Raw genomic sequence first — 19248 nt, 5'->3', positions numbered from 1 at the left:
CCAGGGTATGCCCTATATGGCCCCGAGGAGGCCCCATTCCCCACCTGGGGCGCACCCTAATCCCAGCTCCAACCACTCAAATGGCCCCCTTGAGGCCCCACAAAGATCCAAGTTCTCTTGTCTTCAGACAACCAGAGCACACGTCCTCATCCCATCCCCTGCCCCCCGAACTGTGTGACATATCTCAGACTCTCCTCAGCTGTGGTGTCTCCCCAGATAGTGTGCAGAGCATACCTCTTCTATGCCAGGGCTCCTGACCCCTGACCCCCCACCAGATCACCAGGGGAGCTGGGTAAATATTCTGAGACTCAGATTCTGCAGGGCCGGAGAGGTGCCCAGGAACCTATATTCTCACAAAAACTGGTTCTCCCGACTCTTTCCACAGAGCTGTCTTCTCATCCCTCATCTCTGCTGATGTGAGGAGACAGGGCATTTGGCCCCTGGGTCAGGCAGGCCCCCGGCCTGCGAAGCAAGGGGAAACAGATGGCTTCAAGGCTGCTTTCTCAGGTAACATAAGTTCAGGAGGCTTGGCAGCCAAACTGGCCTCTCCTGGCAGGAAGACTTGGCAGGGCCAACCTGAATGGCCTCACAAAGCCATCCTCACAACCTCTCTGGCCATGAGTCCCCAGGCGCTTGCTTGCTGGGATGCACAGGCACGTCTCTGGCCGGACAGGCCTGCAGGGGTTTGTGGCCGGAGAATCCAAGTATAGTCTCGGGCTCCTGTGAACGCTTCCTCTAGAAGGTGCTGGCCGCAACAGCACACCAGGTCTGAGGAGAAAGGGCCTCTGTAGGCCAAAGGTGGGTCTGTGTAGACAGAAGCCCACACACGCCACCACCTTCCTGGGCTCTGGGTCTCGTGGGCCAGCCTAGCAGACTAGGGAGGGTCAGACCCTTTCCCACCACCACTTCTCTCCCCCATACCAGACGCAAGGAGGTAAGCCTCCCTCTTTCTGTACCAGGGCCTCTCGGGAGCCCCTAGGCCTGCGGTGGGTGGTGTGATGAACCAGAGGTCCCTGTGGGCAGGGACCCAACAGATGCCCTGCTCAGTTCCAGCCATTCCCAATTCCTGGACTTTCATAATAAAAGCAATCTGTTAAATGTACAACAAAATGCATTCTCCGTCTCAGTCTGTGGTGACTCCAGCCCTTCTGTCGCTCTGACCAAAACCTCGGAGTGGTCCCTGTGCCTTTTCTCTTAGATCCCATGCCCCATCATCCAGAGAATCCTGTCAGCTGGATTCCAACTTATTCTAGAACCCAACCACCTCTCTCAGCACAGGGGCCTGACAGGACCAGGTGGCGACGGGGCGGGACTGGTCTGGGGTCAAGCTACTGTCACTGACCTGCATATGTGCTCTGCCCTCTTCTGTCCAGACTCAATTTCATCATGACTATTCTTAGCAAGAAAAGCGGTTCTTCCGTCATGTAGAAAATGTGGATTTTCTGTGTGTGTGTGTGTGTGTGTCTTTAATATGGTATCACAATCCCCCAAATTCTTCTTCAAATCTCTTGTCTGGTTGCAAAGTTCTCATGGAGCATACGGAGCCAGATTAAGACACCCAAATATCTGGGAGCCCCCCTGAGATGCTGAGGCCAGGAGTGGAACCCCAACCCCACAGCAGCCTGCCCTGCTTGGACTCTGCCGTGGGACGATTCTGCCACCACCACAGGTACGATGATGCGACAGATACGCACGGATGACATGGAAAGTTGGGTCCCCTCCCCCAGGGGACACTTCTGCCTCGCTCTGTCAGCAGGAGAGGGGTCCTCCCTGGAGCACGTGTCGGAACCTGTCTTCCCGTGGGACCCCAGGCTCAGCCCTGGGTGAGACGGACAGACATGGGTTTTCCTTGGGAATTGAGGGTGTGTGGGGTATATGTGTGTGATGACACATGCTGTGCTGCCCACTCCCCCCAGCTCCTCCGGCCTGGAGGGGACAGTAACCAGGCACAGCCTCCCCCAGTCCCTCTCCTATCCCAGCCCCATTGCCATTCCAGGTCAGGGCCTCCAGTGGGCCTTAGGTGGCAGCTCTCCCAGACCGGCTTCTGCTGAGCCTTGCTTTGCAGGCTACCACCATCGGACTGGACTCCCCAAGTGCGACCGAGTAGCCCCACTCAGGGCTTAGAGGAGCCGGCCGATCCTGTCCAAGTGAGGACTGGAGCCTCGGAAAGGAGGAGGCCCCCAGCCCATGTCACCCGGCAGGTCCACGGCAGAAGCTGAATGGAAGCCAGATGGGCTTCTTCAGCTGAGAAAGGGGGCAGGCCCAGGAAGGAAGGAGGAGCAGGCTGCTCCCAGGCCTGGATGCTAGAGCCAGCAGCTCTCCTCAGCCCCAGCTCAGCCCTGAGGCCTATCCAAGCCCACTCACTTCCAGCCTGGCCTCCTCTGTCTTCCTGAGCCCCCAAGGTCAGCCAGAGGCTTCTCCCCTTCTGCAGCTTTCTATCCATCTTCCGGCTCCTTCTTCAGTCTTGCTGCTTTGGTAGACTCCAGGCAAGGGAGCAAAGCTGGTTGAGGAGAAGGGGGTCTGTGCCTGACTCAGCCAGACTCCCTTCCAGCCAGTCAGGCTGCCCTCCCCTTGACAGGCTGCCAAAAGGCTCCCTGCCCCATAACCTTCCCTCACCCTCGCCCCCATGCTCTCCCTACCTCCATGGCCCCCAGCCCTGACTCAGCCCATAAATTACCTGGAGATGGTCACTGACTCAGCCAGGAAGCCCAGAGCCCTGCTCCTCACCCCCAGGCCTCAACTCCACAGCTGGCTCTCATTCCGGAATGCTTGGTCCCCTCCCCTCAGGAAATTCCTGGAAAATATCAGCCTTCTTCTAGGGGAGATCTCCTAACCACAGCCACAGCGGGGAAGAGAGCCACGACAGCCTCATCCATCATTCTGCCGTGCTGGCCCTCCTCCCCAACTGCTATGTTTGTGTGGGGCTGAGCATGGAGGCGTCGGTCCCCACGAAGTGACAGGCACATGGCCACAGAGGGACCGCAGGGCAGGGAAGAGGGAGGAGAGGTCAGCGTGGGGTGGGGCAGTCAGGGCAGGCTGCTGGGAGGCAGGACCAGTCCTGGGCTAGGAAGGACGGTGACAACTGGTTAAGTAGAGGGATGGAACGGGTGCTCCAGGCTCAGGAAAACACCTGAGCCAAGGTGAGGCACGGACAAGAAGCCTGGTATGTACATGGGGTCGCAGGGAGTCGGAGAATTACAGGCCTGAAGGGACACTGATCCCTGTAACATCCTGAGACCTTCCTTGGGCTCTTCAGGGCTGCTCAGGCCTGGGGGATGGGGCAGGGTCTCTGCACCATCGTGCTCCAGTCAGAGGGTAGCAGCAGGGCTCCCGCCCTCCAGGAGCCCAAGCTGAGGCATGTGGTTTAGGCATTAGGGCACTGTGGGGCTAAGGGAAAGCTTCCTCCCTCCTCTGGACTCCTCCTTGAATACTTTCTTTGGAAAGCCCATTCATTTATGAGGGAAAGCCAAGTCCAGTGCACACATAATGCATCTTTTTTTTTTTTGGCTGCTTCCCCTCAGACAATAACAACTTTTTTTTTTTTTTTTAATTTGACAGAGAGATATAGAGAGAGAGTACACAAGCAGATAGAGCAGCAGGCAAAGGGAGAGGGAGGAGCAGGCTCTTCACTGAGCAGGGAGCCCGATTCGGGGCTCGATCCCAGGACTCTGGGATCATGACCTGAGCCAAAGGCAGATGATTAACCGACTGAGCCACCCAGGCATCCCAGACAATAACAACTTTTTAAAATTCGAAAACTCCTGCTCAACTTCCCCTAAGGAAGGATGGCTGAGTGATGTGGCTGTAGCCATAGTAACAAGGGCACCAAAAAGAGAAACAAAGTAAGCCAGCGGACCTACTGGGTGGGGAGAAGGGGCGGCTGCCCTGAGGCCCTAGGCCCTAGGGGCAGATGGTCCTTCATTCCCAGTCCAAACTAGACCTTTCCACAGCCTCCGTGCCCGTCAAAGCCTGAAGAGGTTTCATCAACATTCTCAAAATTGTGTGTTGGACCACCTGGCTGGACTCTAGACCCCCAGAGACAGATCTGCCCACAGACCCACCCCTTGCTGTCTGTTCAAGGTATGAAAGGAAGAGGAAAAACTGTGGGAGAGAGATGTGGCAGACCCACTGTGGGATTCTGCCTCTGGAGAGACGCTCCAGTGCACCGGCCCCTGCTTCCCAGCCCTGTGCAGGGGTCTGTCCTGTTCCCCAGAGCCCAAGGTGAGGCTGGGCAGGCAGGGAGGCTTACCTCTGTGAGCCCCAGCCCTGGGAGGGGCAGGGCTCTTGCGTGCTGGGCTGGGCTGTAAGGGGGATGGGCATCCTGCCTCATTGTCACCGGCCCAGCCTCACTTCCAGAAATTCTTCCTGCCAGTAAGAAGAGGAAAGAAAAGCCTGGGCAGCCTTTTGGGCTGCCGGGAAGGGGGTGGGCAAGTGGGAACCAGGTTTCCCATAGCTCTCACGGGCCAAGCCAGGGCTCTGGGGCTTGCTGCCTGGACCAAAGGGCCGGCTCAGCCCTGGGACAAAAGTGGGCCCCAGTATGAGGTGTCAAAAGAACTGACCAGTGAAACGGGGCCTCACCCAAGTCCATGCCCAGGCAGGCTGTGCTTGTGGCTGCAGAACAGAGATGGGAAGAAAGAAGGCCTGGAAATTGCTGGGTTTCCCACAGGTCTTTTCTAAATGGCGGGGTGGCGGGCGGGGGCGGGGGTCAGAAAAGACTAAAAGCTCGTATTCAATCCAAAGTAATAATTGCCTCACCTCTTACTTCAGTGTCTAGTCTTATAGATCTTGAAGGGGGACATAGGAAAAATTACTGTTATTATTACTATTATCCAGTACAGCATTTTCCTGGTGTGTTCTACACAACACCAGCCTACAGGGATAATTCTTTTTTTTTTTTTTTTTTTAAGATTTTATTTATTTATTTGTTAGAGAGAGAACAAGCAGAGGGAGCAGCAGGCAGAGGGAGAGGGAGACTCCCCACTGAGCAGAGATTCTGATGTAGGGCTCGATCCCAGGACCCCAGGGTCATGACCTGGGCCAAAGGCAGACACTTAATAGACTGAGCTACACAGGCGCCCCTACGGGGTAATTCTTGGATAAAATGGTAGGTTTGCAGAACTCAGCACATCAGTTACCCTCTTTAAGACTCCCAGGGCTCAGTGTAAGTATTAAATTCTCAAAGAAATCCTTCAGAGACTCAATGTGCTTTGGTTAATCCAGTGTTTCTCAAATGTATTCAACCACAGAACCCCTTTGTCATGGGACACTATGAAGTAGGGTTCCCAGATACACATTTTGGGGAATGCCGCTTTAAAGCTTTTGAGGGTGGTTTTCTAACTTTGTTCCAGCCATGGTGCCAAAGGGGTGGTATGAGGGAAAGGGGGAAATGAGTCAGCTGAACTCTGGGTCTCCATCCCACCCCACCCACCCCAATTCAACCAGCGGTTCCTTTATTCTGCTGGAACTGGGTCTCCAACAATATATTTTTATTTGATGAAAGGCCTCTACTGCTAAAACTAGATCTGAGAGCCAACACTTTATGGTTCTTCATGAATATACGCTTTTACTTTTTTTTTTTTTTAAGATTTTATTTACTTATTTGACAAAGAGAGAGAGAAAGAGTATACACAAGCAAGGGGAGCAGCAAAGGGAGAGGGAGAAGCAGGCTCCCCACTGAGCAGAGAGCCTGATTCTAGGACCTTGAGATCATGACCTGAGTTGAAGGCAGACGCTTAACTGACTGAACCACCCAGGCACCCTTTCTTTTTTTTAAAATTTTTACTTTTTTTTTTTTTCCCTATGAATATATGAAGAAAAAGAAAAGAGGCAGAATTGACCAAGGGTGGGGGGGGTAGAATCTAGAAATAAAAATAGTGGCATTAAAATGCTATTATAGATTAAACAGAACAGGGACACAGTGTGGGAGGAAATCACCCCACGTGTAAATCTCAGAATGCCCTGTCCAAGTATTTCTAATTCCATTTTACAGATGAAGAAACTGAGACAGGAGGAGTTGAGCCATGGGCCCAGGACTATCTCCGACTAGGTATTTCGCCATCCTTCCCCAGGACTGGGGTTAGGGGAAGGGCTCCCACCTTCAGAAAGCTCCCAGGTTCATGGTTGAGGCAAAACTTGCCCACCAAAGAATGGTGAGTGGAAGCAGTACCAGTGCAAATGCAAAGTCACAGTGGTTCGGCCTGTCAGAGAGCAGAAGAGAAGGATTTGGGAAGCAAGTTGCTCAGGAAGGCTTCTCTTTGTGACCTGGAGTTGCCCCGTGCTATGCCCCAGAGCTTGGCGTGATTCTGCTCTATGAAAACTCACTTCTGTCTTCAGTTCTAGAATTCCTTAGCCATCGTCTCTCTGAATATTGCCCCTCATTCTTTCCAATCTCTCTTCCTGGGATTCTACTTGGCATCGGTTGGACCTTCTCCTTCTATCCTCTCTCGCTCTCCCTATTTTCCAATATTTACCTCTTTGTGTTGTATTCTGGGTAAATTCTCAGATCTCCTTCTCTGGCTCTGTTTATCCCACTGAGTTTTAAATTTCAATGATCACTTTTTTTTTTTTTAAGATTTTATTTATTTATTTGACAGACAGAGATCACAAGTAAGCAGAGAGGCAGGCAGAGGGAGAGGGGGAAGCAGGCTCCCCCCTGAGCAAAGAGCCCAATGCGGGGCTCGATCCCAGGACCCTGAGATCATAACCTGAACCAAAGACAGAGGTTCAACCCACTGAGCCACCCAGGCACCCCCCAATGATCACTTCTTATTTTGGAAGTCCTATAGTCTGACTTATGAAACTCAAAATCCAAGAAGTCCAGCCTATTCCCTGAGGCAACCAATGCTATGAGGTCAGGGCCAGGCTTCCCACCTGGAGTCCTAAAGCTGATAGTCATTGGGTCCCCTCAGTCAGTGGGCCATGCAAATGTTCACATTCTCTGTATGAGTCTCAAGGCAAACTAGTTACAAGAAGTGGGCAGAGCTAAGGAGTACAATAAGATATTGGGGAAAGTCTAGTTTGCAACATATTATCTCATAATGTGGTCGATATTACTTCTACCATAATTCTGATGATCCTTATTATTCTGCACCATCCGTGTAACCTTGGGAACGTCCTCCTCCCTCCCCAAACCTTGGCTTCTCACCTGAGGCTGCACCAGATCAGCCCATTCTGACTGTGATTCTTTCCCACATCAGTCCCTGAAGCTTCCCCTTCCTACTCTGCCTTGTCCTTCCCCTTTTCCTGGTCCAATGAAAGATCGAGGCGAGCAGAGGCCAGGCACTGATAACAGCTGAACAATGACAGCAGAAGCTCCCCAACTGAGGGCGTGGGAACCAGCTGAGATTCTGGGAGAGGGGCCGGAAAAGAGGAGGGGGGAAATCCAACAGCTGGACAAGCGGTCCCGTCCACCCTCAGCCCTGCCCTGGAAGCTCTGCTTGGCAATGTGGGGAAACCAGGCTGTTTCTCTTGGATGCTCACCTCCTGGGCCACTCATTCATTCAATAGCTATCTACTAGACACCTACTAGGTAGCAGGCCCTGTGCCAGGAACAACCTTGCCCCTAGGGACTGTCCCTTCCACTCAGCAGAAACATTCATGACTGTTGTTACAGGACTCACAGTACAGTCCTAGGGAGCAGGAAGGGCTCTGCTCCATAAATCTTTTTTTTAATTTTTAATTTTTTATTAACATATAATGTATTATTATCCTCAGGGGTACGGGTCTGTGAATCTTCAGGCTTACACACTTCACAGCACTCACCATAGCACATACCCTCCCCAGTGTCCATAACCTCTGGCAACCCTCAGTTTGTTTCATGAGATTAAGAGTCTCTTATGGTTTGTCTCCCTCCCAATCCCATCTTGTTTCCTCTTTTCCTTCCCTGCCCCGCAAGCCCCCCACATTGCCTCTCAAATTCCTCATATCAGGGAGATCATATGATAATTGTCTTTCTCTGATTGACTTATTTCATTCAGCATAATAGCCTCTGGTTCCACCCACGTCGTCACAAATGGCAAGATTTCATTTCTTTTGATGGCTGCATAGTATTCCATTATATATATATCTATATATATGCAATATATTATCATATATTATCATATATATGTATATATATGTATATATATGCATTATATATATCTCTCTATATATATACATATATATACATATATATGTATATCTCACATCTTCTTTATCCATTTATCTGTTGATGGACATCTAGGTTCTTTCCATAGTGTGGCTATTGTGGACGTTGCTGCTATAAACATTCGGGTGTAGGTGTACCTTCGGATCACTACATTTCTATCCATAACCCTTCTTGATGTGAAGGTGCCTTTACTTTTGCAAGGGCACAAGGGAAAGGGGTCTTTACTCCCCACTCTGCTCCTACCCACCCCCTCCCCAGGCCTGAGGGAATGAAATCCTCTGGGACGTTTGCCTGAATACAGTCAAAAGAAATAGATTGGCTGCATTTTGTGGCCTCCAATATGCTGGGGGACACACGACCCTTGCTATCAACAGTTGTGCAGAAAGCTCTAGATGTCTGTTAACCTTCCCTTTGCTACCCCAGCATTTACTTCTTTAAAGGGGGGGGGGGAATAGTGTCCCAAATCCATCATGGAAATTGCTCGATTTCCCTCAGAAAAGGCCACTGGGAACCCTTTCCAATCTTTGTTAAAGGGGAGAAAAAGTCTGAAAAGTTTGGTGAACAATTTTTCTTGGAAACTGCGAACGGTAAGCTTTTTAAGCCCACCTTCTTGAGCTGGCCACTGGGTTTCCCCGGGACTACAGTCACTTTTCTGATCATCTGGATTTCAGTAGGTAAAACAGGCCCCAGCAATTCCCAATTTCCTCTCAGAAGAGCAAACACCAAAAAAGACTCATGATTTTTGGCTCTCTGTCTCTGTTGGGCTCCACAGGGAGGTATTTCAAACTCTGATGTTACGTGACGTCATCAACGAGCCCTGCTCAAGGCCAGCATGTCCCAGAGCAAGAATGCCACGTGCTTACCTGGCATGCACATGTCACGGGTCCCACACACGTATATGACATACACATACCCTACCCACATATACACCATTCTGAGATCTACTGTATTCAGTATGCACACAGCATAATTCCTCACACAGCACAGACACAGAATACATACATTTCTATGCTCTACAGACATCCCTACTGCACAGACACATGCGTGCGCACACACACACACACACACACACACTACACACAGATCTGTGCCACATTTATATCACACATGTGAAATACATACATACGCCACATTCGCAAATGTATGAATGCTAACATACACAAGGATGTGACCAACATATCCTATTTTCTGATTAAAGTTCTCAAGATTTTAGTTTCTTTGTAAGCCCAATTATATAATCCATCAACTTTTCCTGGTCTCTTCTTTCCTTTCTTGACAATATTTATGGATTTCTTTTTTCTCTTTCAGCAAAAACCAAAGCAACAACAGCAACGGAAATTTTCTTCATATTGGCTGTACAGAAATGCAACCAGGTGCAAATTTATCCAAAATTCCAGAAAAACAAATGAGCCAATAAATCAGATTTGGGCTTGTTTACCCTCTCTCCTCTTGCTTACAAAACTGTGTTCATGCTTTTGTCTGTTCACAGACAAGTGGGAGATGCTTGGGGACACCTGTCTTCTTCTAGATGTTTGCCCTGGGGGAACACACACAAGAGTTGTCACAAATCCTTGGAGAACCACTTCTCACAGAAGGTTGGTTCTCTTCCCCACCTCTCTGCACGCCCCCCCCCCATTAAAACATGGCCATTGAGATAGTAAAGACGGGAGGTAGGAAGGCATGTGTACCATCGCCAACACCAGGAGACCACAGCAGACATTACTGATGGATCAAGGCATTACTGATGGATCAAGACATTACTGATGGATCAATCCCTCCCAGCCTGGACTTGGGGTCGCAATCCTCCAGAGCCTTACCAGTTAACCAGAGCTGGCAACTAAGGTGGGAACGACGTGAGATCCCACAGAGCCCAAGCCCCTCAGTGTATAGATGACGACACCAACAGTCCAAGAACGGGGAGTGATTCATGTGAGATCACACGGCACAATTCCTAGCAAAATGAGCCCTCTGCTCAGCTCTGTGCTCCAACAGATGTGACTGATACGGGGACGAGGGCCTCCCCTGAGGCTGAAGAAGAAGGGCCAGAGGAAGGTGAGGCCAGGCTTGAGTTTCCCTGGAGGCACCAACCTGTTTCCCTGGTCTAAGCCCTGTGCACCCTCACTAGCATGAGCTGAGGGTCCCTGCTCTCTCGGTGACAACACAACTGTGCCCCCCAGCCCTGTGCCTTGGGCCTTCAGGATCAAGGCAGCGAGTGGAGAACCTTCCAGGGTTCGTGAATGTCATCCTCCCTTCTCCCCCATCTCAGCCGTCCCCTCCTGCCTGAAGCCTTCAGCCCCACTACCTCTTGCCAAGGCCCCCTCCCCAGAATCACTGCTACTCACAAACAGATGTCCATCCATATGCTGGCCTCACCAGGGGTCCCACAGCTAAACTGGAAGTGCCTTCTCCCAATGGCCACTCTTTTGCTCTTGCTATGCCTTTTCCAGAAGCCCTTTCCACCCTCCCTGCTGCCTCCGGCCTATCCTTGAAGGCCGGTTGCAAATGTCCCCTGCCTTCCCCAAAACACACATGGGCTTACTCTAAGTCACCCACACTGTGTTTCTGGGCTTTTCTCATCACTCTGATACAAGAGTGAAAGGTCTCTGGGTTTTATCCCCTTAGTGCAATGGACTTTGGACCTTTCATTCCCACAGCACTCTTCTCCAGAGGAAGCCCTTCCTCCCAGATAGCACAGGCCTCCTGTGGAAACTTCACTTGTTCACACTCAAGCTCCTTGGCATGACTCCAGCTCCCGGCACATTGTGGGTGCTGAAGACATATCTGTTGAGGGGGCACAAGGGACGCATAGGTGATGGAGCCCAGGCCTCCGTGGGAGGAGGTTCCTGGCCAACCCCACTCCCCTCAACAGAGCACGAGGCAAAACACAGCAAGTTTCCCATGGACTGGTTCCCCGGCCTCCAGGCACTTCCTCTCAGGCCAGTCCTGTCTCAGGGCGACAGCTGCTGCAGGCAGCACTAATGGGGGACCCTGGAGGGGAGGCTTCTCTTGGGCGGCCCTGTCACAGGGCCAGTTGGACATAGCGTCCCCACCTGTGCTGCGGCTTCCAGCCTGGGGCGGGCATTGTGGCTGCCAGGGACATTCTTTCCCAGGGGTCGGGATACAGCTGCTGGGAGCTAGGGAGGGCTAGAGAGGGCCTATGAGCCTCAGCATTTGAGTCACATCACAGCCAGATGGACAGATGCCTACACCGACCAATGTGCCACCACACATTCTCATCACATACACGCGCTGCCCCCACCCCCACCCCACCATGAGATGACAAACGGCACAATGGCGCCCCTGGCACGGCCACAGCCACCAGGGGGGTTGCAGAAATCCAACACAGAGAGGCTAAAATGACTGCAGACAAGGAAGGAAGAAAATAGAGCAACCAAAGGCAGAAGTGGAAAAAAGGTGCTTTATTGGTGGGAAAAGCCTCAGGTCCTGTTGCTTCCACCCTGGCTCAACCCCAGAGACTGGAAGGACTGTCTTGGTCTTTTTCGGACCCCAGAGCCCACAGAGCGCAGAGCTCAGCCTGGTCAGCCTCACGGCAGCCCCCAGGAGGCATGTGGTGGGAAAAATGTGGGATGGGGACCCAGGAAGTCTGGGTCGCCAGGTTCAGCCAGGACCAGCTGGGCGCCCTTGGACCAGTCCTTGGACTTTTCAGCTTTCTGGTCTGTGCATAAAGGGCAGCTCCAAGGTCCTTTAAGCTGTGAAAGTATGTGAGAGGAGGTGGGGTAGGGTGAACCGGGGTAGGGGGGCCAAGGGGGATGGGAGCTTAAGGAGGGGAACCCTCTGACTGTGGAGTCTGGGAATCTGGGAGCCCAGCACAGATAGCCCCTTCAAGGTTTCCCAGAGAGAGGGCAGGAGGGACAGCATGGAGCCACAGTGAGGGGATGGGGAGGCGGTGGGGCTGCAGAGAACTAGCCTGGAAGGGAGGCCGGGAGGTTTGACCCTCCCTCCAGTAGCTAAGAGGCCCCTCCCTGAGGCCAGCGTCCCCTCCCCACCCTTGCAACCCTACAGGGCTGAATTGGCTTGTCCATGCTTCTAGCGGGCAGGCCCCTGTCTGAGAACTAGGCTCCCCGGCTTGTGATGATGATTCAAAGAGACAGCATGTGGAAAGGACTCAGGAGTGCACCTGGAGTGCTAATGTCGGTGGTTGTACAGTTGTCCTCACACCTATTAATGCATGTCTCTCTGTCCTCATCCTAGGTGGAGACTCTCCTCAGGCAAGGACCATCCTTTTGTTCTTTGGCAATTTACCAACGTATTTCTAATCATTTGCTTCATTTCTGCGAGCAACCTAGCATGGCAGGCGTTAGCAGTCCCATCTCGCAGGTGATGAATCTATGACACAGAGAGGACAAGTGACGGTCCCAAGGTCATCCTTCCACGAGGTGGCAGCGTCAGGACCAGGACCCCAACCTGAGTTCCAATTATGTCCTCCTTCTTGCTGCCAAGAATCTCATCCACGGAAAAGAGAAAAAGAAACAAGTTTCCCTGTTAGAACTGCCTGTAGAAGGAGGAAGAGGAGGAAGAGGAGGAAGAAAGGAAGGAAGGAGTTTCTTTGAGGTTCACCCATGTAGCTATAGATCATTCTTTTTCATTGCTATGTATATTTCTACCTTATAAATATACCTCACTTTGTTATCCATTTTTCTGTTGACATATATTCAGAAATGCAGATTAAAACTCCAATGCAACCCCTTTTCATATGCATTAGAGAAGCTCACACGAAGCAGGCCAAGGAGGCCGACAAGCAGGCCGACAATAATAAGTGTTGGTGAAGGACCACTGGGGTTCCCAGGCACTGGAGGTGGAGGTGAAACGTGCTAGAACCTTCCCTCCCTGTTCAGCAACATCAGCTCGGGTTGTACATACTCATATCCTCTGAGCCAGCAACCTACCCTGGGTATATACCTGAAAGAAAGGTGTGCTCATGTCTAGGGCCTGTCCTACAATGATCATGGCAGCTGTACTGATGGTTCCGTCACTGTGTACGTTGCTGCCAGGCTCTCCACTGTGTGATTGTACCATCTCCCATCAGCTGGTATCAGTTGTAAGCAGGGCTGACGGAAGTGTCCTTAGGCACATGCCTCGTGTGAACTTTCCATTACTTCCTGACCACCGTTTCCCAGCAGTAGATTGCTGGGTCAGAAGCATGTCCGTCTTCAAGCTGTGAGAGCCATGTCGCTAGGCTCTCCCCAGAAGAGCTGCCCCGTCTTCCCCTTCCGCTGACCCTATGTGCTGGTGGCTTTGAGGCTTTCACCAACCTAGAAGTCACTCCCTGTTCAAACGCACGCCACCACCCCCTCCCGGGAGCCCAGAGAGCCAAGGCTTTCCAGACTCCTGGCAGCGAGAGGAAGGAAGGTTTGGGGTAAACATGCTGGAAGCACAATGGCCACAGCTCTCAGGGCCAGGCCACCGGAGGCCGTGGGGCCACCAGCCTCCTTCCGCCAGCTGAGCCCAGGCTTATCAGAGCGGCCGTTGGGGCCAGTGTGTCTGCTGGTGCTGGTGGCGCCCAGCTGCACCACCACCACCCCCCAACCCCCGCCAGCCCCAGGCAGAACACCAGAAGTAAGAGACCAGGGGCCACTGGCCCAGGAACACCGAGGAGGCCTGGTCTAACATGGGAGCTTCCGTGGGTGAGGGCAGCACCCAGCACTTCCTCCTCCTCCTCAGCCCTTCAGCTGGGCGCTGGCTTCTCTCTGAACCGCTTCCAGATTTCCCTTCCCTAAATGCCCAGGGGCTGTCTCCATGTGGAGGTAGGCAGGGGTGGGTGCAGCCGCTTGGGGGAGGAGGCGAATGGCCCGGGTGTCCAGGCCCTCCCTCCTCTTTGAGATCAGGCAGGGTTTCCCTGAAGTGATGGGGGGGAGCCCCAAGAAGTCCCCCGCTTGGCCAACAGGCAGGGCCTGAAATGCCCCCATTTGTATTCAGTGCCTTTGTATTCAGTGCTGGCCCACCTGCCCATCCACCCAGGGAGTGGCAGGCAGCCCGAGGGAGGGAGGTGATGAGACCCATTCCTCCCAGCAGGGAAGGGGAAGGAAGGTTGCAGGAAGCCCACTTCCCCAGCTTCACAATTCAGCTGCCAGCTGCATGGGTCAGGCCAGCTGTTCCAGCCATTCCCACACAGTCAAGCCCTTTCTCCACGCCAGGGGGAGACCCAGCCCTCTATTTCTCCTGGGTTCTTTCCTGCCAAGGGTCCGGCCTGTGCCAACCTCCAGGGCAGAGACTAGGCGTCTGCAGGGGATAGTGAGCTGGACATGGGCTCTGGAGTGGGCAGAGGACCCAGCTTCCCTGAGACAAAGGCCTAGAGAAGAGGGGACTCTCTGGTCTCAGCTGCCACATCTGTAAGACAGGACTAACAATATGTGGCTCCTAGAGGCCAAGCTCAGGATGGGGCCAAGGGAAGAAAAAAGGTAGTATGAGCAGCCCTCACCATGGCCTGCCTCGGCACCCAGACTGGAGCCCCCAGCTCCTGAGTTCCCCACACCTTCCCACCGTCTGCTCTGAGCTCCTGCCGCTAAGGACCACCCTGCCTGACCAGCTTCGTTCCCATGCCACAGCCAAAGGCTCTGGGCACCTGGTGCCCTCAGAGTTGATGTAGGCCAGGCCTCTGTCACTCGTTAGTTTCCTGCAAGTAGAGCCTGAAATGGGGACCCCTGTGGGAAGGTTTAACGGGGAGCATTCTCAGGAGCCAGGCGGTGAGGAAAGCAGGATGGGGAGGGGGTGGAACGAAAGCCAGGATGTAGCCTCCAGCTCCTGCTGGATCTCAGGAATCCCACAGGAGCTCTGGAGTTGGGACATGCAGGCAGCATTAGCTTGGCGTGTACCATCCTGCATTAGTCAGTGGCCGCAGGCCGGAGCTGGGGGCCGACTCTCAGAGAGGGGTACCCCAGGTGGCTGGGCTGGCACCGTTCTCCAGAGAAGCAGGCAGCGTTGAGCCTCAGCAGTCAAGTCTCACAGCCCCCCGGGGAAAGGGATCTGGACGGGACACCCGCAGCCGCCCCCACACCCACCCCATTCAGGTGGGGAGCCCCCAGGACACAGTCAGTTTTCCTCTAGTTCCCGTCTGGGAAGCGAAAGATCCTGGTCTCCACATGAGCACATGGAGGCCCAGGGAAGAGGTCATGAAAGGGCAGCAGAGAGCCAGGGCCAGACCCCAAGCCGAACACCCCCACTTCTAGAGCAGGGGCCTCTAACGAGGGGTCACAGACCTGTGCCTCCCCCGAATTTCATGCTGTCTGTGCTACATAGCTAAGTGGGTATTTCAGGAAAGAGAGTATTATGGAGTCTCCAAGGCAAGGAATCTAAGCATGGTTGCCAGCCTCACTTGGTTGTTCCGTCCAGTGCATCACTGACCGAGGGGTGGGACAGGGATTCTGGGCTCAGGAAATGCCTAGGGGAGCTGAGAGATGCCGCAAAGAGCCATCTACTTTGTCCTCCCCTCCTGGGCTCAGCGAGGGGCACTGCACCGGCTTGGAGTCTGCGAGGACAAGCTGCTGCTTCCTCTCCTCATCTTGGGGTTGGGGCTGGGCCAGAGTCATAGGGCTGAACCCCACAAATTGCCAGAAGGCAGTACCCAAACCAGGCCAACATATCTGACACTGTGGTGAAAATTTTTTTTTAAAAAACACCGTCACCAGAAGAGACCAAAAAATGCCCCTTCTAAGGCGCTGCATTTCGGAAACAGCCCCTTGGTCATGGTGGGCTTGCTCGGGCTCCCACCCCTTATGCCTTGCCCGGTTCTGCAGGGCTTCTCCACACCTCAGCCAACAAGCCCCGGGAGGTGAGCTCCTAGGGGACAAGCCTGCCGTCCTCTCTGGGTCCCCAGAGACAGAGACTTGTTTCCAGGGTGAGAGAGAAAGCAGGAAAAGGCCAGAGTGTGTGCCTTAAGGCTCAGCAATCCTGAACTAGGGCAGAGCTGGGGCGGCATGTCAATGAAGCTGCCGACAGATTCTGGGCCTCCAGCCAGCGGCACACCAGACCCGTGAGGGAGACCAGGGCCGCCTGGCCACCATGGCCGCGGAGGGACCCGGAAGGCCTTGGAGGCTGAGGGCCACGAGGGTCCTGGGATGCGGAAGCCTGCCCCTCCGTTCAATGTCGTGCCATCAGCCTGGGTCAAGGACTGCTGAATTGATCATTAGTTCTGAGAGAGACTTCTCTCTCCAGAAAGGACTCTGAGATCCATTAGATGTGGGGAATGTGTCCTATTCTCACTCCTCTTGGTGACTCCACGGGACACACTGACACAGCAAAGGACTTTCCAAGCAAAAAAAAAAAAAAAAAAAAAAAAATCTTTGCTCTGGAAACGGTGGTGTGGTGGGCGGTATGTGTGTGCATGAGTGTGCTATACGGTCCCTGTTCTATAAATGGGACTCGAAGAGGCTAAGGAATCTGCCTGACGTTATCGCCACAGTCGGTGGCCCAGTGCCAACCCAGACTCGGGGTTCTCCCACACATCGCCCCTATTCAACACATCCTGATCGCCTCCAGAAATGGGACTCTTGGCAGTTCCTTCCTGGGGGAGGCAGATGGTCCCAGGTAGAACTCTAGCAGACTACTTTGCACAGCCACCTTCCCCAGCTGGGCCTGTCTCTCCCTGCAGTCAGACCCCAGTCCTGCTGGAAACCAGGAGCCTCTTGCTTCCCGTCTAGCCTGTCCGAGAGCGGAGCAAACCGAACCCATCTTGCCTGTGGGGAGTGCTCGGTGGCCCCCCCGCGTGCACCCAGACCCTCTTCCTCCGGAGCAGGCTCTCAATCCTCCCCGCTCTCTGTCTCCCCTGAGGGCATGGAGGGAGGGCTACAGCTTCCAAATTCCATTCCTGCAGGTCCACATCATCAACAGGACTCTCCAGGTATTAAGAAGTGGATCCCTCTCCCAGGCACCATGGTGGAATTAAAGACCCCAGGGAAGGCTCAGTAGGAGATGTGCTGAAGGGTCACATGATCATCCTTAAGTAGGGCATTAGGACCAGCAAGTTCTAGAATTCAGGCTGCTTTTCCTGTGCCCGATCAAATCCCTGCTCCCTGCTCCTATGGCTGGGGCGGCAATGCCTCTTTTCAAAGGAATTTCAAAGAAATTTCCCTGCACTCCAGGCAAGTTTCAAACCCTCCCTCAGTGCCCACCTTGGTCTGAAAAGCTCTAATGAAGGAGCCTTTGCATTCCTGCCCCAGAGGGAGCTCCTGGACCTAGTGTCATGTGAGTCCTGGGACGCCACCAGGACACAAACCATTTCCGGGTTCTCAGAACCTACATGAAGATATATGTGAGAAAGCCATGTTCGCTTTTCTCTGGCTAAATTTAATTAAGACAAAACAGTAGCCTCCTCCGGAGTCTGCTGCCTGCCATCAGGCAGTTCCAGAGAAAAACTTGGTGAAAGAAAACTGGCTGGCTGCGGCAAGGTTCACCCACATTGTGTCCCATTCTGTCTGGACTTATTTCAGCATCAGATCAATGTCTTCCTGTGAGATGCGCGGACGATACGCTTCTGTTTCCAAGTGACACTTATCCACTAAAGACTTTCGCCGTCAGTATGTCATCCCCACCTCCGATTGTGGGGAACTCTATATGCTCCTGACAGCTCTTTCTTATTCCCTCAACAGCCCAGCCAAAAGTAGGCGGTCGGAATCAGAAAGGTGTAGGAAGAACCAGGCAACCAGGACAGCTAGGTTCCAAATGCCATTAGAGTGAGCATGGCATAGACAGAGCAAGAACTCATAGTCCAGAAGGACAGTCTGGTGGCACCTGTGAAGTCTGGCTGGGGACCCAAGTGGCCAGGCAAGAATGACCTTGAACAATAAGCCTCCAAAGTAGGGAGGAGGTCTGGCATCTCGTGTTGGTGGCATAATTGTGCCATGTGCTTTTCTTTGGGTTTTATGCTTATTTGATCTTTACGTCTACTGTCATTATCCCCATTTTACAGATAAAGTAACTGAGGCACAGAGAGTGAGTAACTTGCCAAGAGTCACACAACTGGTATGTGGTAGAGTCAGGATTTGAACTCAGGCAGTCTGGTTCCAGAGTCTATGTACTAGACCGCCACACCACACCCAACTCTCAGGGAGGAAGGTCCGGTTATTGGATATTGAGGTTATTATGGTTGTGCAATACACAAAGTTAGAGGCTTAAAGCAGCACCAACCAGCTATCTAGCCCACGAATCTACAGTCTGGGCAGGGCGTGGTGGGAAAGGGTCAGATGCTGCTCCACAAGGTGGACACTGGGGCAGCTCATCTCAGGACCGAAGGATCTCTTAGTCCCATGACTCACATGGTTAGCAAGTGAGAGCTGGCTGCTGGCTGGGAGGCCAGCCAGATGGAGAGCCAGGGGCCGTGTTCTTTTTTGCATGGGCCCCTCCATGGCCATTCAGGCTTCCTCACAGCATGGTGGCTAGGGTCCAAGAGTGAGAGTTGCAAGAAACCGGAAGTAGAAACTGACAGGTTTTTGGTTTTTTTTTTTAAGATTTTATTTATTTATTTGAGAGAGAGAGAGCACATGAGCAGAGGGAAATGCAGAGGGAGAAGCAGGCTCCCCACTGAGCAAGGAACCTGATGTGGGACTCAATCCCAGGACACTGGAATCATTACCTGAGCTGAAGGCAGACGCTTAACTGATTGAGCCACCCACGTGCCCAAGTTTCTTAAAGTCTAGACCCAGAAACTGGCATGGCCTCACTTCCACCACTGTCTGTTGGCTGAAGCAGCCATCCATCCTTTCCAGGTGCAAGAGGAGAGGACAGAAACCTCATCTCCAAATGGAAGGATTTGGGGATCTTGTTTTAAAACTGTCACTTTGGGTCTGGCATCCAGTGGAAGGACAGGATCCTAGGAATGAAAGAGAAGCTGTTGACTGTTAACTTTTGCTCAGGGCAGATCAGAGGGAAGGCAAATGGACCACAGCGCATGAACCAGTGAAGTCTCCAGTGTGCACCAGCTCTTGGCCCTCCTGGGCGTAATCTCAATTTCCCTTTCACACATTTTCTCACCGCTCATTATAGATGAGCGCTCTCATCTATATGTATCTATAAGCGCTCTCATCTCAATGACAGAGCTTCTCTGATTCCAGAGCTGAACCCTTAACTCCTCTGGTGGGCTGCCCCCA

At 52.9% G+C, this 19248-nt stretch overlaps 1 long non-coding RNA gene across 1 annotated transcript; it reads left to right on the top strand.

Annotated features, from left to right (window-relative positions):
- The first annotated feature begins 3802 nt into the window (after positions 1 to 3802).
- LOC116595511 lies at positions 3803 to 12838 on the top strand. The gene is made up of 4 exons (XR_004287725.1): positions 3803 to 4080; positions 5990 to 6046; positions 9455 to 10198; positions 12359 to 12838. It is a non-coding gene; the product is annotated as an uncharacterized LOC116595511 (long non-coding RNA).
- Positions 12839 to 19248: the final 6410 nt, after the last annotated feature.

Source organism: Mustela erminea, chromosome 7 (assembly GCF_009829155.1).
Source record: "Mustela erminea isolate mMusErm1 chromosome 7, mMusErm1.Pri, whole genome shotgun sequence".
In the NCBI taxonomy this organism is placed as follows: Eukaryota; Metazoa; Chordata; class Mammalia; order Carnivora; family Mustelidae; genus Mustela; species Mustela erminea.
The sequence above is the reverse complement of the archived record's forward strand: the minus strand, read 5'-3'. Positions and strand labels throughout refer to the sequence as shown.